Source organism: Zea mays, chromosome 5 (assembly GCF_902167145.1).
Source record: "Zea mays cultivar B73 chromosome 5, Zm-B73-REFERENCE-NAM-5.0, whole genome shotgun sequence".
In the NCBI taxonomy this organism is placed as follows: domain Eukaryota; kingdom Viridiplantae; phylum Streptophyta; class Magnoliopsida; order Poales; family Poaceae; genus Zea; species Zea mays.
The window spans coordinates 70,974,815-70,991,998 of NC_050100.1; the positions used below are offsets into that span (position 1 = coordinate 70,974,815).

At 44.2% G+C, this 17,184-nt stretch overlaps 1 pseudogene; it reads right to left on the reverse strand.

Annotated features, from left to right (window-relative positions):
• LOC109939696 (uncharacterized) overlaps window positions 1-17,184 on the reverse strand; it is a 54,713-nt pseudogene that overhangs the window by 11,587 nt on the left and 25,942 nt on the right.

Consider the following 17,184-nt stretch of genomic DNA (forward strand, 5'->3'; position numbering starts at 1 on the left):
ATTTACATTGATGAAAGAAGGAGCATATGAAACATGAGAAATAACATGAATAATCACATAACATCATTTGTATATCCTTATTATATAATCATGGATGAATAAGAACAATATTGAATTACATTTATACCTTCGGCTTGACAGAAGGCAAAAATACAAGCGTGACGCACGAGCGAGTACAAGTCAACGTGAACAGTACGGGGGTATTGTTCACCTATTTATAGGCATGGGACACAGCCCGGTCAAAATTACATTTATGTCCTTTACAACTAGTTACAATCATGACACAAATTATCATGGACCGATCGGTATTTTCCTATTTAAGTCGGTGCAACCCTTCGTCTCAAGGCGTGTCGCTATGCCGAAGCTCCCTGGATGGTAGCTTCGGCGTTACTTCTGTGCTGATCTTCCGAAGGTGTTTCTTCTTACAGGACCTTCGACGATGAAGCAGACCCCCAATAATATGTTTACTTTTACCATTTGAACTCTTCAAATCATGGTTTGCATCAGAAGTTTCAGATCCAACAACTGGTTTGTTCATTTCAGCAACTTGTTTAACACCAACTGATACATTCTCTTTGGCAGCTCTTCCCACTTTAGCCTTTTCTTCTTCATCATCATGCCTAGTATTAACACTTGGTGGATGGCATTCATCTTTGTGATCTTGTCTCCAGTGGGCAATCTGGCATTTGAAGGAACTGCAAAACAGGTGTCATTCGAGTTAATAAGCTAAGAAAGTCAACATCATTTGCTACCCCATGGATTTCCACACACAAAAATACAAAATACTGCAACATGCCAACATTATTTGCAGCTTAAGATCCCATATGGTGTTGTTAATTTGGTCTAGCTATATATGAAGTGACTGACTCCATGGGCATGTGGTTTACCTCCCTGTTGGGCAGATATCAGACTGAGACAAGCTGGCATGGTTGTAGACTGCGACAAAGATTGATGAGTGATGACTAATGAGGAACCAAACAAATGGTGAGTTCATTATCTAGCTAGGATGTTACTGTTTTATTATCTAAAAAACTCGCTACAGAGTTCACTTTAACTTGTGTTTTCCCCTTTGGTTTAATTTGTTTCTAATTTCCTCCTAGCTCTATTTGATATAATAATCACTATTGTGTCATTGCCTTGATGCCTTTTAGCTCTATTTAATATGATAATCACTATTGTATTCAATCATCACTTGTTTTCAGGGCAAAGGAAGAGCATTTTGTGCTGGTTGCGATCTTGCGCAAAGGCATTGGTATGTGCTGGATTTAAATTGAGCCCTCTTCTTGCATTAGGAACAAGCAACATGTCAGTTCTTTAAGTTCTGTTTTCAATAATAGAATCTGTATCATGTGTCTTTTTATACTACAAATTTAGTATGAGACTTCCATATTTAAATGCTTTCTAGGTCGTGTAACACCAAATCCTGATTTAGAACACAACAATAATGTTCTTCATTTTCAGAGAACTGTTTTCTATTCTGCTTATGTGGTTTCTATAATTCTGTTAGTGGGTTCCTATGATCCGTGTACATGGTTTTTTAATTTCATCATGGGTTTAATTTCATCATGATATGACATAATAACAAGGCATGTTAAACCTTTGATAGCAGGGATAAAAACTAAAATTTGTAGAGGATGACTAACCTCACTGATGGGAAGATCAAATGTTGTTCTAGAAAAAGCACCTTTACCTGCTTCAGTAGGTCCAAGAAGAGGAAATCCTAAAGCATAAAAAGTCAGAAATTGAAGATTAGTGCAGACGATTACAATGTTAGTGCACTCATACTCATGTCAACTAAAAAATATTTATGTTGTTAGGCATGCTAGATGAAGGCATATTACTTGCAAGCCACCAAGAACTTTCATATAGAAAATTGAACAGATGAAAATACATAGAGCAAGTTACAACTAAGGAGGTGAAATTGTGTTTGAGAACTACCAGTGGTGACACTGACAAAAGAGAGGTTGGTGACGGCAACACAGACAACATCAAGCTCATCATGGGAGGAGACACCACGACAACCCCTAGAAGCTCCAAGAGTGGCAAATCTGAGCAGCTGAAATAAATGCGGCCACATTGTACTAAAGAACGGGTATATTCTATATTATATTTATAGCCTGTATCCTATAACAGATGTCATTTTTAACCAAACATTATTTGAACCTTCTAGTGCAAAACGATCCTAATAAACACTTTCTCGGACAAGCAGTCAGTGTCGGTGTTTGGGACCCGACCTCGCACCCGGGGGTTACCCCTCGAGGTGCTTTTGGGTAGGACGGTGTTACCGACTGTAGCTCGATGGTTCGTGCTGGGCGCACGAGAGACGATAGACAATTTTATATAGGTTCGGGCCGCTTAGAGAGGCATAACACCCTACTTCCTGGTGTGGCTCTTTATGTGGTGGATTACAGGGGAGTTCTCTAGTATGAAGGATGCTAGAGAATTGAGTAGATGGCTAATGAGTGACCTTTTTTTATGGGGTGCCCCCTAGGCCTTATATACTCGACCGTGGGGCATTACATGCGGGTATGATAACTATGTGCTCCTAAGTAATAGTGAACCGACTGAACTTTTCTTCCTATTATCCTGCTAACTTATTCTCGTTTAGTTCCGATGTGTAAGGGTGCTGCACGGGAAAAACGGATCAACGTTGTGGATAATGCTTAAACCCAATGAGTCGTCTGGGCTCGAGTCTGTCTAATCTTGCGTCGATCCATTCTGCCAGCGGTTCCTCCCCTAGCCCACAAAGGGATGGCCTTGCAAAATAATGAGCCCAAAGTCTTTCGCGAGGCCTTCTAACCTTCTAGTGGACCCAGGGATATCTGTCCCCCACAAGCCCCCAAACTTTGAGTCGATTTTGAAACAATCGGCCCAAAGATTTTAGGTCCAGCTTGCAGTTTTGATTTTAGATCGTGGATGCTTTGAAAGTGCACCTGTCAAGTTGTTGCTTCTGAACTCTGATCAATCCGGTAAAAACAAACTTCTGTTATCCTGCTTCAGCTCTTTCAACGGTCTTCACTTTCTATTTCAGAAATTAGTGCTCGGTTACCAGCTTATGCTTTAGAGATCGGCATTTTGTCCTTAGGGGTTGAGGATTCATTGGGTGCACCGGAGGTGCACCCAATAGGTGTAGCCCCTGAGCTTTGAGTGGATTACTGAAAATAATCCACTCAAAGGTCTTCATCTCATGCTTTTTAGAAGTCGTTGGTTTATCTTCGTCTCATGCTTTAGAGATCAACATTTCATCGTTGGTCCATGCCTTAGAGATCAGCATTCTGCCTTCGGGGTTGAGGATTCATTGGGTGCACCGGAGGTGCACCCAATGGGTGTAGCCCCCGAGCTTTGAGTAGATTACTGAAAATAATCCACTCAAAGGTCTTCATCTCATGCTTTATAGAAATCTTTAACTTATCTTCGTCTTATGCCTTAGAATTCGGCATTATATCATCAGCTTATGCTTTTAGAGATCATCCTATTGTCTTTAATTCCTATTTTAGAAATCAGTAGCGCGATCTACCCATGTCCTGTTAGGTTTAAAATTTATTTGATCAGCGACAGATTGGACATATGGTAGATGGTTCTTGGCTAGTCTTCATTTCGCTTCATGCTTCAATGCTTCTGTTGATTAGACTTGTACTTCAGTAGCTATATTTGGCTTTCCTCCGATCTCCATCGATATCTTTCTTTTGTCTTGATACATTCATTGCATATACTGTATGGATGTGACTGCTTGGGAAAATCTATTGAAAATTCCTGGACGTCCCCTCCCCTATAGGTGTAACCAAGGGACGGCTTGGTACGCTGAGCGTTTAGCAAACTGCCCTTGAGTAGTAACTTGATGTGACCGCGGGGTGTAATCATATCGTCCAAGCAGTTGACCTCAGTCCAAATGGTGTCGTGTTACGTGAAACGGCGTCTGCCGCCTGACTTGTTTCCAGACGATTTGAATTGCTTATTGAAAAATTGCGATTGTTCAGTGACCGTGGTAGGTGTAACATCCCAAAATCTCAACCCAAGGTTTGGAACCCTAATCTCCTAACCCCCCTTATTTCTATTTTCTCCCTAAACTCCACCCTTAGGTCATCTCATCATATGCATACACTTGGGTTGTTAGGAGCACCTCACATAGATTATTTTCAACACTTAATATTATTTAGCAAATTGTTGATTCAAAAGAAAAGGAAATAAAAAGAAACAAAAATAGAAAATGGAAAAGTGAAATAGAAAACAGAAAAAGAAAAAAAAGAAAAACCATCCCCCTCGGCTGGGCCGTTTCTGGCCCAAGTCGCGCCCACGCCCGCGTTCCCCCCCTCTCCTCCCCAGCCCAAGCGGCCCAGCTGCGCGCGCCCGCGCCGCGCCTGACAACCCGGCCCCACCGGTCAGCGGCACCTCCCCTCTCCCTCTCGCACCGCTCTCCCACTGGCAGCCCAGGCCCGCCTGTCAGGACCATCGTCCCGCCAATGCCTTCACCGGCGCGTTCGCCGCCGACCACCGTCGTCCCGTCTCCTCACCATTAACGTGCACACCAGCCTCAGCTACCTCCTCGCCACTGTACCCGAGCCGTCCCCTCATCCCTCGCCTGCTCGAGCCATCCTGTCGCCGTTTGCTCCATCACCGCCATCATGGCGGGCTCGTCGGCGCTCGCCGTCCCCTCCCTTCCTTCCCCCTCCTGGGTGCCTATAAAAGGGACTGCCCGAGCTCCGCTTTCTCCACATCAGCCCCAGCCACCTCCTCCACTCCTTCCCGAGCTCGATTGAGCTAGCGCCGCCACGTTCCCCCTTCACTCCGGTGAGCTTCGTTCTCTCCTCTCTAGTAGCTTTCGGTCGAATTACTTTAGTGCTTGAGCTCCGCCACTCACTCACGATCGCAATGCACCCATCCCCACCTCCTATTGCGCTCGGCTGCCTCGCCGGCGATCTCACCGCCGCGAGCGCCCGCCACCGCGCCGTGGACCGGCCACCCTAGGTCTCCGCCGGTCAAATTGACCCCACCCCGTGATCCCCTACCCCCGCCTGTGCCTCGCCACCGCTCCCCCGCCACAGAACCGTACCCACGGCGGAGAACCGCCGCGGGATTTCACCGGCGGCCGAGCCCCGGTCGACTTCCCCCCCTCCGTCGCTCGCTCCACGCCGTTAACCCCTCCTCCTCTCGCTGACGTGTGGGCCCGCGCCACGCCGTTCCCCGCCGTCTCCCTCGCTGATGGGTCAAGTGGGCCGCCTGCCGCGCCCCCGCGCGCGCTTGCGCTTGGATGGGCCAAATCACCCCCTGGCCCAGTTAGCTAGAAATCCTTTCTCCTTTTTATTTTCCCTTTTCTTTTTCCCGTTTTCATATGTATATTTATATGCTGATATTTTATGCACCAAAAATAGTTTAAATAAATTATAGGGCACAAAAATAATAAGGTATAAGAATTGGCACACCCCACTAAAGTCACCATGATTGATGTATTGTTCTTATTTGTGCTTGTTAGCGAAAGAAGGGCAGGAACCCGACCCCTCCGAGATAAATCTTTTATGCCAGGAAAGCTTCAATGAAGGCAAGTCCATCCTTCCCTTGATGCATAATTTACCTATTCTCTCTACCAATACCTAAGCCGGGACTAAGGGATGGATTCTATTTGCATGGTGAGCATGAGAGAGCCCGCATTAACTAATACCTTTTGATCACAAGATATGGGATGGGAAAAGGTTGTAACCAACGATGTTTTCAAAAGTGTGCGATGAAGGGTATTCACCCTCATCACCTGGTGAGTGGGATGATCAGTGACTCCTTGGTTTATGGGAGGGCCTAAGGTGATGGCTCAGATGGTTTAGGCGTGAGCAGAAGGATTGTCCTCTCATATAAGGACTGGTTTGTCATCCTTCACTACCTGTACTCATGAAAAGTACAACCACTCGAGGTTGTGTGGGAAGTCACTCGATCTGAACTCGTACGGTCCAACCCCAGGGTTATGAAGGCTGGGAAGCACCGAGAGGATAAGGAGGGGGAATGTTTTGTCCGGTTTGGACATGGCGGTGGCCTGACTCCTTCCGATATAACCGTTAAGGTTAGGACGTGCGAGGAAGGAAAGAGATTCGGATTCGGATCTCATTGGCCATGAGATCGCAGAGCCGGACTAGTGGGTAAAGTGTACCCCTCTGCGCAGAGTTTAAACCTATTCGAATAGTCAGTGTCCACTGATATGGACGAGTCTGGTGTGGTATGACAATTAGTGTTTCTACAACAACCGGGAACAGGGAAATACATGTGTGTGAGTGTGTCTCTGGAAAAGAAAATGGTGCCACGAGAGCGGGAAGCTCAGTGGTGGTTAAGCGAGTGTTATTCTATTTCTTCGGGAAAACCCTAAAAACAAGTACTGCCTTTCTCTAAGAAAAAGAAGAGTGACTTCAACTCCACCATATGAAGCATGTATGATATAGGTATCTTTCTCTTTACGGGAGCCGGGTGGGCTTGCAGAATTCCTAGTGTATTCACCCGGATTTATTTATGTTTTTCAGCAGCTGAAGACTTCTTTTCTGCTATGCTTGATTGAGGGGGGCTGTGTCTTCACCCAGTTCTGCCTGTGGCCTGGGATAGTTTATCTTCCACTGCATTTTATAATTTCGGCTCACTCTCGAGCTTGTACCCTGGTATTGTAATAACATTTACTCAGACTCTGTACTATTTGAAGTAAGGAATGTGGTTACTAGCCTCCTGGGACTAGTAATTGTATCCCATTTGAGTCCCAAAGGATCGGGACGCTTCAGGTGGTATCAGAGCCCATAGGACTGGCCATAGACCGCAGCCCTGACTTTAAAAGTTGCCTTAACAAGAAAACACCTCTTACCCCTAAGAAACACCTTCTCTCCTTTCCCCGATATTAACAGACCCTTCTTTTCTCCTACCAGATGGAAGGCTCTTGGGTCATTAGGACATCCAACTGCTCAAAGGAGGAAGGATTTCCTCACCTCCTATGGAGTTGCGCACTATGCATGGGGATCCGCAAGAAGCTCGGATATGTCTGGAAGGAATACCGCGAAAATGGAATAGAGAAGTTCTCTATGGCGGTCTACCTGGGAGAAAGCCGAAGCTACCCAAACCACCCTCCCTTCCAAGTCACCTTCATCGTGCACCGCTTCCCAGACACTTGCCAAAGTGTTGCCCGAAAAGCCCTTAAACAGCTATGCCAAAACTACAGCAGAGAGATCTTTGAAACCCCCACTTTAGGCCCTGTCAGGGAGAGACCCTACCGAGGATGACCCCACCATTGTCTACATGGCCGGATACCTCCACACTCTCGACAACCACTACGATGATCTCTCCTCCCACTGTAACCACCTAAACTCCCGGGTGGAAAGCTTAGAGCAACAGGTCAAGGAACTTAAGAAGGAGAAGGCGTCCCTCCAAGAGTGTCTCGACATAGCAGAAGGCGAGGAGGCCAACACCCGTGAAGCCTACTGTTGGGGACTTGTTCTCAAATGCTATGAATTAAGAACAAGGCAACATGAAATGTTAAACATTGATGCCCTTCGTCCGCGGAAGCATTACTTCCCCAAGGATTTAATGAGCTTCGGACGAAGGCCATAAACAAAATATCACGAAGGTCATACCTTCGTGATCAGACTTGAGAAACAATATGAAATAAAATGCAAAACATATGACATTATAGAAAGACATGCCGAAAATGAATAACAATATTCATTTATCTTTTATTATATGAACCTAAATATTGAAACATAATATTTAGATACATTTATACCTTCGTCTTCGCAGAAAGCAATAATTCCAGCGTAATGTGCCAGTGATTACAAGATTGCGTGAACAGTACAGAGGTACTGTTCACCTATTTATAGGCACAGGGCGTAACCTATGAGGAATTACAATTATGTCCCTCATAAGGGATTACAACGGTGATTCTAAACATTTATGGACTAAAAGGTCATTCTACTTTTATGTCGGTTTCTAAATTCCGAAGCTTCATGAAGAGAAACCTTCGGTCATCTCATACGAATAACTTCAGCCGAAAACTGCTTCTTCCTACAAGACCTTCGGCGACGAAGCATAGTCCCAACAGTTGCCCCTTTCGCGGTGCTAGATCGTTTTTCGTAACGAGCTTGATCCGTGAAAAAAGTCTCCTAAGCTTTAGGAAGCCGAAGGTCCAAAAAACACCTTCCCTGAGCTCGTTGTCGAGAAACGATTCAGTTTCCCAGCGCATAGCGGTCCCACCTTGCAGAGTTACTGTTTGATCTCTGCGGTCCACCGCGCAGCGAGTGCAAGCGGCTGTCCGCCTGGTGTAAAAATCCTGGCGCTTCGCCTTCTTACCTGCAGTACTATATAAACAGACGAGTAGATGTGAAGTTACCACAGCATTCATTGCTATTTGCACTGTTTTGCTGCCAAAATTTTTAACCATAGCCGAAGCTTGACTCTCGGAATCGAACGAAGCTCCAGCTTGAAGCCTGCTTCGTCAGAAGAAAAAACTTCGGAAGAAAAAGTATTTAATTCCCACAAATTCAGAATTAAATTGTCAGAGTGCGTTCTACCGCTAGGGTTGAGCGTGAGGGAGGCGAAGCTAAAGGTTCGGAGACTATTCCCATCTCCGAAGCGATGCAACGATCCGGGCTGGTAACTTCGGAAAAAATCCCCAGTGCTGATGCAGAACAAGCAGAACAAACAACTGCCGAAGCAGAAGAAGAAAACATCGAAGAAACTGATCCTGAAGATGATTATCGCATTGCCATGCCAAGTAAACCCAGCCACTTGGACTTCGGAAAGTCTACTGTTTCAAAGGCTGATCTCTCCAAGATGGTAAAGTCGGGTTATTTTAGTGAAAGTCAGAAGAAGCTGCTACGCTTCGGGGGGGGGGGGGGAAGAAACAACCCCAAAGCCGGAGAAGGATGAAATAGTCATTTTCAAGAGCTTTCTAAAGGCTGGATTAAGATTCCCCCTACATGGGATTATTGCAGAGGTACTGAAAAGGTTTGGTATCTACTTTCATCAGTTGACTCCTAACGCTATCGTTAGGCTTAGTGTTTATATCTGGGCCCTCCGAAGCCAAGCGGTGGAGCCGTTTGCGGACAGCTTTTGTCGAGTTCACGAGCTGCACTATCAGACGAAGGCTAGAAAAGATGGATTGCATGACAATTTTGGTTGCTATAATTTTGCTTATCAGAAAACCATAAAGTTTCCTATAATCAGCTACCGAAGCAAATGGGCAGCAGGCTAGAAGTCGGAGTGGTTCTATGTCAAGGTTGATGACGACAAGGAGAAGCTTGTGCAAAGTCCACTTGAACTAATCTTCGGAGAAACCCGAACTCGTTGCAACATGACACCAGAAGGTCCAACCCAACAAGCGTTGGATGAATTCAGAATTATTGCTGAACATATCAGTACAAGAGACCTGGTTCAGGAGTTTTTGGCTTTCAGAGTTTTTCCTAGTTTAAAAGAATGGGAAATGCCGAAGCTAGAGGGGGAGAAGAAAGAAGGGGAACTTGTGCGGTTACCTTACTATTACAAGTTTAAGAAATACTTTAAAACACCTTGCCAAGAGTGGTTAGAAACAATTGAAATAATGTGCAATGAAATACTTGGCAATTACTCCAAAAAAGAAGATCAGTTGATGACTGCAGCCTTCGGCACCCGTCCGAAGCGAAGACTGAATCGAGTGCTGGACGCCTTGGGTTTTGAATACCCTGACTACGAAAATCTAAATAAAGGTGTCTGAGGCCGGAAAAGGAAAAGGATAACCGAAGCCTTAAATGAAGATGAGAAAGAACCATCAAAGAAGAAAATTCCGAAGAAGAGGAAAGTGTCTTCTCCGAAGCAAAAAATATCCGACGAAGAAGAAACTCCCGCATCACACTCTGCCACCGACATGGAGGAAATTTTGAAGGTAATGACTGAATCCCTGCCTGCGAAGCTAAGTCCATTGGGGCCTCAACTGACAAAGTTTTTTCAGAAGGAAAAGGAGCCCGAAAAAATGAAGAAAACGACTAAAGCAAAGAGACAAAGAATCATCGCTGTGACGGAAGTCATTGACAAGACACCACCGAGAGCTTCAGCTCAGAAGATACCAGCGGCTGAGGGAATAGCAAATATTGAAATCACACCTTCGGAGGTCGCGGCTGACGAAGCTACCTCAATTGAAGATTTGAACTTGGAAAGCACAATCGAACACATCGACAAAATACTGCTAGACATGGCCACAGAAGAAGCTACTACTGCCGCCGAAGAGGCCATGACCCACAGTGTCGGGGAAAGAAAAGGAAATTGCTGACGAAGCTTCAGAGGACGAGGCCTTCATGTTTCAAAATTTAGTTGGAGAAAAATTGTCAAAAACCGAAATAGAAGAGCTTAAAGAGTATGCCAAATCTTGCAGATATAAACCAGGAGCACTCCTCTTCGGAGGTATTGATGATGAAAAATTAGACTGTATCCGGGATCAAACTGGAGCTAAGGTTATCGGTACTCTGTCAAAGAGTATCGGCTTTCCGAAGCTAGAAACGGACATTAGCCGCTACCGACGACAACATATCGTTGGTAGTTTATTTTATTCCAATTTCAAGGTGGACTACTTTTCCCTTGACTTTTATTGTTTTTCATAATGAAGATATGTCTTAACGAAGGTTGTTTTCGTGCAGAGTATGTTGTTGAGCAAAGCTTTAAAAATGCAGCAAGATCTGGAAGACAAGAAACACGAGGTTATAATTGAAAATTTAGAAGGCAAAATAAAAGAGCAATCAGCTACTATTGAAAAGAAGAACTTCGAGCTTCAAGCAACTGAAGGCTTATTGGCGGAAGCCGAAGCTAAAATAACAGAACTGAACACGAAGCTTCTCCGCCAATCTGAACAGTTTGAACAAGAAAAGCAAGAACTAAATGCAAAACTTGAAGCCGAAGTTCAACAAAATTCAGATTTGAAAAAACTATTGGCGGGCCTTCAAGACAAATGTTTGGAATTTAGCAACAAATGTATTCAACGACTGAGAAAAATCTTCCACTCAGTTGGAGCTAGCAGTGAGAAATTCACCCCGTCAGCTGAAGATTTACCAAAGACCTTCGAACATATTGAGGGTGAAATTGATGAGCTTGACGAAGTTATAGCCGGGCACGGTGACTTCTGCGCCTGGGTAGCTTCTCGGGGCACTGCTGCGGCTTTCCTAAAAGCTGGCTGCGATCATGGAAAAATTGTCAATAGGCCCAATTTCACTTTATCACCATCAATTCTAGATGACATTCCTGATCTCGCCTGAAGCATTTCTAATAGATTCGTAAAGATGATATGGACAAAAGGCGGGCGAGAAAAGGCTAGAGATGAAGCTCGGAGTCATCTTGAACCAGTAAGAAATCATACCTTGTGCTTACCTCTTCCTTCAAGCTCGATTTTGACTTACAATAACTTAATTCATGTAGGATGACGAAGCCAAAGCCGATGATTAAAGAGAATGACGCCGAAGCCGAGGTCCCTTGAAGATTAAATAGGAGTAGACTGTAGACAGACTCAAGAAACTTTTGAGATATCCCTTGTAAATGTGACTAAACTTGTCTTTAATGAATTCTGTTTATACCTTGTAATATGCTCTTACCCTTCCATTAATGTATGAGAGGTGCTTCGGTGTGGACGAAATTATCTTTTTGAGCCGAAAGCGAAAAAAACACCTTCCCTTCTTTTCGTACACAGCGAAGCATAAAAAACAACATTTCCCTTTCTTCTGAAGCTCTTCTTTTCGTACACGAAGAAGTACAAAAGACAGTTTTTCCTTTTTGCCGAAGCAACCACTTATGCTATGATGATGGTTATCCTACATATGCCTAGATGAATGTTTATGAATGCAAATGCTATGATGTAATGTGATGTGCAAATGAATGTCTAAACACATATCCGAAGCCATAATCACAGCCGTTATTTCCTTAGAAATAATCACATATCAGCGCTGACTTTTCGCTGTAAGCTCTGCATTCCCTTAGGAACGACTTTGGAGCTTCTTCGCCTTTTACTTTCGGCGGAATCAGCGTTGACTTTTCGCTGTAAGCTCTGCATTCCCTTAGGAACGACTTTGGAGCTTCTTCGCCTTTTACTTTCGGCGGAATCAGCGTTGACTTTTCGCTGTAAGCTCTGCATTCCCTTAGGAACGACTTTGGAGCTTCTTCGTCTTTTACTTTTTCGGCACTCGATGGTGCGTTCTCAGCTTTTACATTTACATCCTTGGGGGATTTCACTCTTATAGAACTAAAAAAGGAAATTACATATGATGGCCCCATTAAAAACCTTTCTCCCCCTTCAGAAAGGAAAAGGGTGCCATGAAAGAAAAAATATAAAAAATTACATCAAATTACACATAATATCGCCGAAGCTCATCCGCATTCCAAGATCTAGGAATGTCGTTGCCGTCCATATCCTTCAATCTGTATGAACCGGGTCTTGACGAAGATGCTACCAAAAAAGGTCCCTCCCATTTCAACTGCAACTTGCCCACTGTATCTGGGTTAGCCACTCGCCGAAGCACCAAATGCCCTGGCTCAATATTCTTTAGCCGAACCTTTCTATCACGCCATTTGATTGTTTCGGCTTGATACTTATTGATGTTCTCCACAGCTTGAAGCCTGATCCCTTCTATAGCATCTTTTTCCACAGAATGAACAGCTTCAGAATCTGATTCTGCCGAAGCTACTACTCTTATTGATCCAGTTTTGGCTTCCTCCGGAGTTATTGCTTCGTCACCAAACAATAGTTTGAATGGAGTAAAGCCTGTTGACCTTGATATTGTTGTGTTGTGGCTCCATACCACTTTGATTAATTGATCTGGCCACTTTCCCCTGGGTTGATTGAAGATTAACTTCATTATTCCTGTCATTATAATGCCATTGGCTCTTTCAACGAGTCCGTTTGACTCCGGATGCCTGACTGATGCAAAATGGATCTTCGTACCAATTTGATCACAGAAATCTCTGAAAGCTTCGGAGTCAAACTGTGTTCCATTATCTACAGTGATGGCCTTTGGTACCCCAAAACGACAAACAATATTCTGCCAGAAAAACTTTTGAATGGTGGCCGAAGTTATTGTGGCTAAAGGCTTTGCCTCAATCCATTTAGAAAAATATTCCACAGCCACTACAACATATCTTAAGTTCCCTTAGGCCGGTGATAACGGACCTAACAAGTCAAGGCCCCACCTTTGCAATGGCCAGATGGGTTGTATGAGCTGGGTTAAGGACGAAGGTTGTTTTTGATCTTTTGCACATTTCTGACAACCTTCGCACTTTTGAACTAATTCCGCTGCATCCGAAGCTGCCTTCGGCCAATAAAACCCTTGGCGGAAAACTTTTCCAAGTAACGGCCTAGATCCAATGTGCGATCCGCACAGGCCTGCATGTATTTCTTTCATCAATTCTATGCCTTCGGTTCTAGATAAACACTTGAGTAGTGGAGCACAAACTCCATGCTTGTACAACTCCCCTTCTATCATGACATATGGACGAGCTCTTGCCTCTATCCTCCTGTTATAAGTTTTGTCATCTGAAAGAACTTTACCCTGAAGGTAAGAGATGATCTCAGTTCTCCAGTCTTCGCTATAAACAGGAGATATATTGAGGACTGCTCTTTCAAGAAGTTCCACTGAAGGTGCTTTTATTGTTTCGAAGAACACCTCCGAAGGTAAAGGCAGCCCCTGTGCTGCTGACTTAGCTAGCAAATCAGCATGCTCATTTTGTCCTCGAGGGATATTTTTGACAGAAAATCCTTCGAAGGAAGCTTCGACTTTTCGGACCATGTCTAGATATTTTTCAAGCTTCGGATCTTTAGCCTTGCAACTCTTGTCGATATGACCCGAAACAACCTGGGAATCAGTTTTAAGAATGGCCCTTCTGATTCCCATTGCTTTTAACTTCCGAAGACCCAAAAGCAGGGCTTCGTACTCAGTAATATTGTTTGTACAACTAAAATCGAGTCTTGCCGCATAACAAGTTTTAACTTTAGAGACCAACACAGCGGCTGCTCCTGCTCCGAAGGTTCCCCAAGACCCATCGCAAAACACTGTCCATACTTCAGCATCTTTATTTGCTTCTTCATCCTGAGCCCCTGGCGTCCAATCGGCGATAAAATCTGCCAACGCTTGAGACTGAATCGAAGATCTATGCACATAATCAATGCAAAATTCATTGAGCTCTGCAGCCCATTTTCCAATCCGCCCAGTAGCTTCTCTATTTCTCATAATATCCTTCAACGGTTGCGAAGAAGGAACAACAATATTGTATGCTTGAAAGTAATGCCGAAGCTTCCTGGATGCCATCAAAACAGCATATAACACCTTCTCCAATTCTGTATAGTTTTTCTTTGATATACTAAGAACTTCAGATACAAAATACACTGGGACCTGCTTCTTGACTTGGCCATCAATCTTCTCCTGAACAAGTGCTGCACTTACCGCTGAGTGCGAAGCTGCCACATATAATAACAAAGGAGCCCCTGGCGTCGGTGGAGTTAACGTTGTTAAATCTATCAAATACTGCTTCAGCACCTCGAAGGCTTTTTGTTGGCTTGGTCCCCATTGAAAGACTTCGGCTGATTTCAGCACTTCGAAGAATGGTAAATTTCTTTCTGCTGATCTGGATATAAATCTGTTAAGAGATGCCAGCCTCCCTGTCAATCTTTGGACCCCCTTTTTTGTAGTTGGTGGCTCCATTCGAAGTATAGCTTCAATTTTACTTGGATTAGCTTCAATTCCCTTTGTTGAAACCAAGCATCCAAGAAATTTCCCCTTCTTTACTCCGAAGACACATTTTTCTGGATTCAACTTTAGGCCAGCTTGTCTAAAACTGGCGAAGGTCTCCTGCAAATCAGTAATGTGATTTTCCTGTTTCGTGCTTTTTACAATGATGTCATCAACATAAGTTAGCACATTTCTGCCTATCTGAGACTGGAGAACCTTCGCAGTCATTCTGTTGAAACTTCCTCCAGCGTTCTTGAGTCCCTCAGGCATCCGAAGGTAACAATATGTTCCACTAGGGGTTATGAAACTAGTCTTTGGGTCATCCTCCTTCTTCATCCAAATTTGACGATAGCCTGAATAACAATCGAGAAGACTCATAAGCTCTGATGAAGCTGCTGCATCAACTAAGGAGTCTATCCTTGGCAAAGGGAATTCGTCCTTCGGACAGGCCTTGTTGAGATCTGTAAAATCGATACACATTCGCCATTTGCCATTGGCCTTTTTTACCATAACGGTGTTAGCTAGCCATTCTGGGTACTTTACTTCTCTGATAACTCCTGCACTGAGGAGTCTTTTGACTTCATTACGAGCACCTTCGGCCTTGTCATCAGACATTTTCCGAAGCCTCTACTTTCTGGGTCTGAAAGATGGGTCAACATTGAGCGAGTGTTCAATAACATCCCTGTTAACTCCGCAAAGATCATTGGCTGACCATGCAAAAACATCTTTGTTGTTGAACAAAAACCTTATCAAGGTTTTCTCCTGTTCTTCGGATAATTGAGAGCCCAACAGCACCCTCTGCTCTGCTATATCCTCACATAAGAGCATGGGCTTCGGCTGATCTGCTGAAGCTGCTTTCTCCCTTCTGAATTTATACTGTTCACAAGCTTCAGCTCCATCTATGTTATGGATTGCTTTTGAGTCAGTCCAGTTTCCCTCAGCCCTTCTGGCAGCTTCCTGGCTCCCATGAATAGCAATGGGTCCTTGATCCGAAGGTATCTTCATGCAAAGGTAAGCAGGATGAAGAATTGCTTCGAAAGCATTGAGGGTGCCACGACCAATAATTGCATTGTAAGGGTATTCCATGTCAACAATGTCAAACACAACTTGCTCAGTTCTGGTGTTGTTAATGAATCCGAAGGTCACTGGCATGGTGATCTTGCCCAGTGCTACAATTTGTCTTCCTCCGAAGCCACAGAGAGGGTGTGTAGCATCATGAATCTTATCTTCTGGCTCTTGCATTTGCCTGAAGGCCTTAGCAAATATGATATCAGCTGCACTGCCTGTATCAACCAAGACATTGTGGACCAGAAACCCTTTGATAACACAAGAAATAACCATAGCATCGTTATGAGGAAAATCCTTTAGCTGAAGGTCCTCCTGGGAGAAGGTGATTGGTATGTGGGACCACCTTGACTTGATGAAGGGTCCCTGCACTCCAACATGTTGTACCCTTCTTTGCGCCTCTTTCTTTTGCTTTTTGTTGGCTGGTTCTGAGCACGAACCACCTGTTATCGGGAGCACCAGCTTCGGAGCCGAAGCAGCTCCGTCTCGATCGTTGAATGAAGCCATCAGCTCAAAAAAGTGGAAGTGAGTTCACCGGAGGTGGGCGCCAATGTTGGGGACTTGTTCTCAAATGCTATGAATTAAGAACAAGGCAACATGAAATGTTAAACATTGATGCCCTTCGTCCGCGGAAGCATTACTTCCCCAAGGATTTAATGAGCTTCGGACGAAGGCCATAAACAAAATATCACGAAGGTCATACCTTCGTGATCAGACTTGAGAAACAATATGAAATAAAATGCAAAACATATGACATTATAGAAAGACATGCCGAAAATGAATAACAATATTCATTTATCTTTTATTATATGAACCTAAATATTGAAACATAATATTTAGATACATTTATACCTTCGTCTTCGCAGAAAGCAATAATTCTAGCGTAATGTGCCAGTGATTACAAGATTGCGTGAACAGTACAGAGGTACTGTTCACCTATTTATAGGCACAGGGCGTAACCTATGAGGAATTACAATTATGTCCCTCATAAGGGATTACAACGGTGATTCTAAACATTTATGGACTAAAAGGTCATTCTACTTTTATGCCGGTTTCTAAATTCCGAAGCTTCATGAAGAGAAACCTTCGGTCATCTCATACGAATAACTTCAGCCGAAAACTGCTTCTTCCTACAAGACCTTCGGCGACGAAGCATAGTCCCAACACCTACCGAACCCTGAAGATGGATTATGATAAGAAGCTGAAGAAGCTCGCCCCCACGAAGAAAATCCAGAAGAAGACCAAGAATCAAGGAGGCCAAGCTGAGCGAAGGATGAAGGCCCCTTCAGCACCAACTCCTGCCAGGATAGAGAATTTGTCCGACATCGAGGATATGTCCCTAGCTAGCCTTGATGACCTTCTCAATGAATTTGGGGACACTTTAGAAAAATAGTTCGGTAGTACCTCAGAGAACGCTCGCGTGTAGTACGAC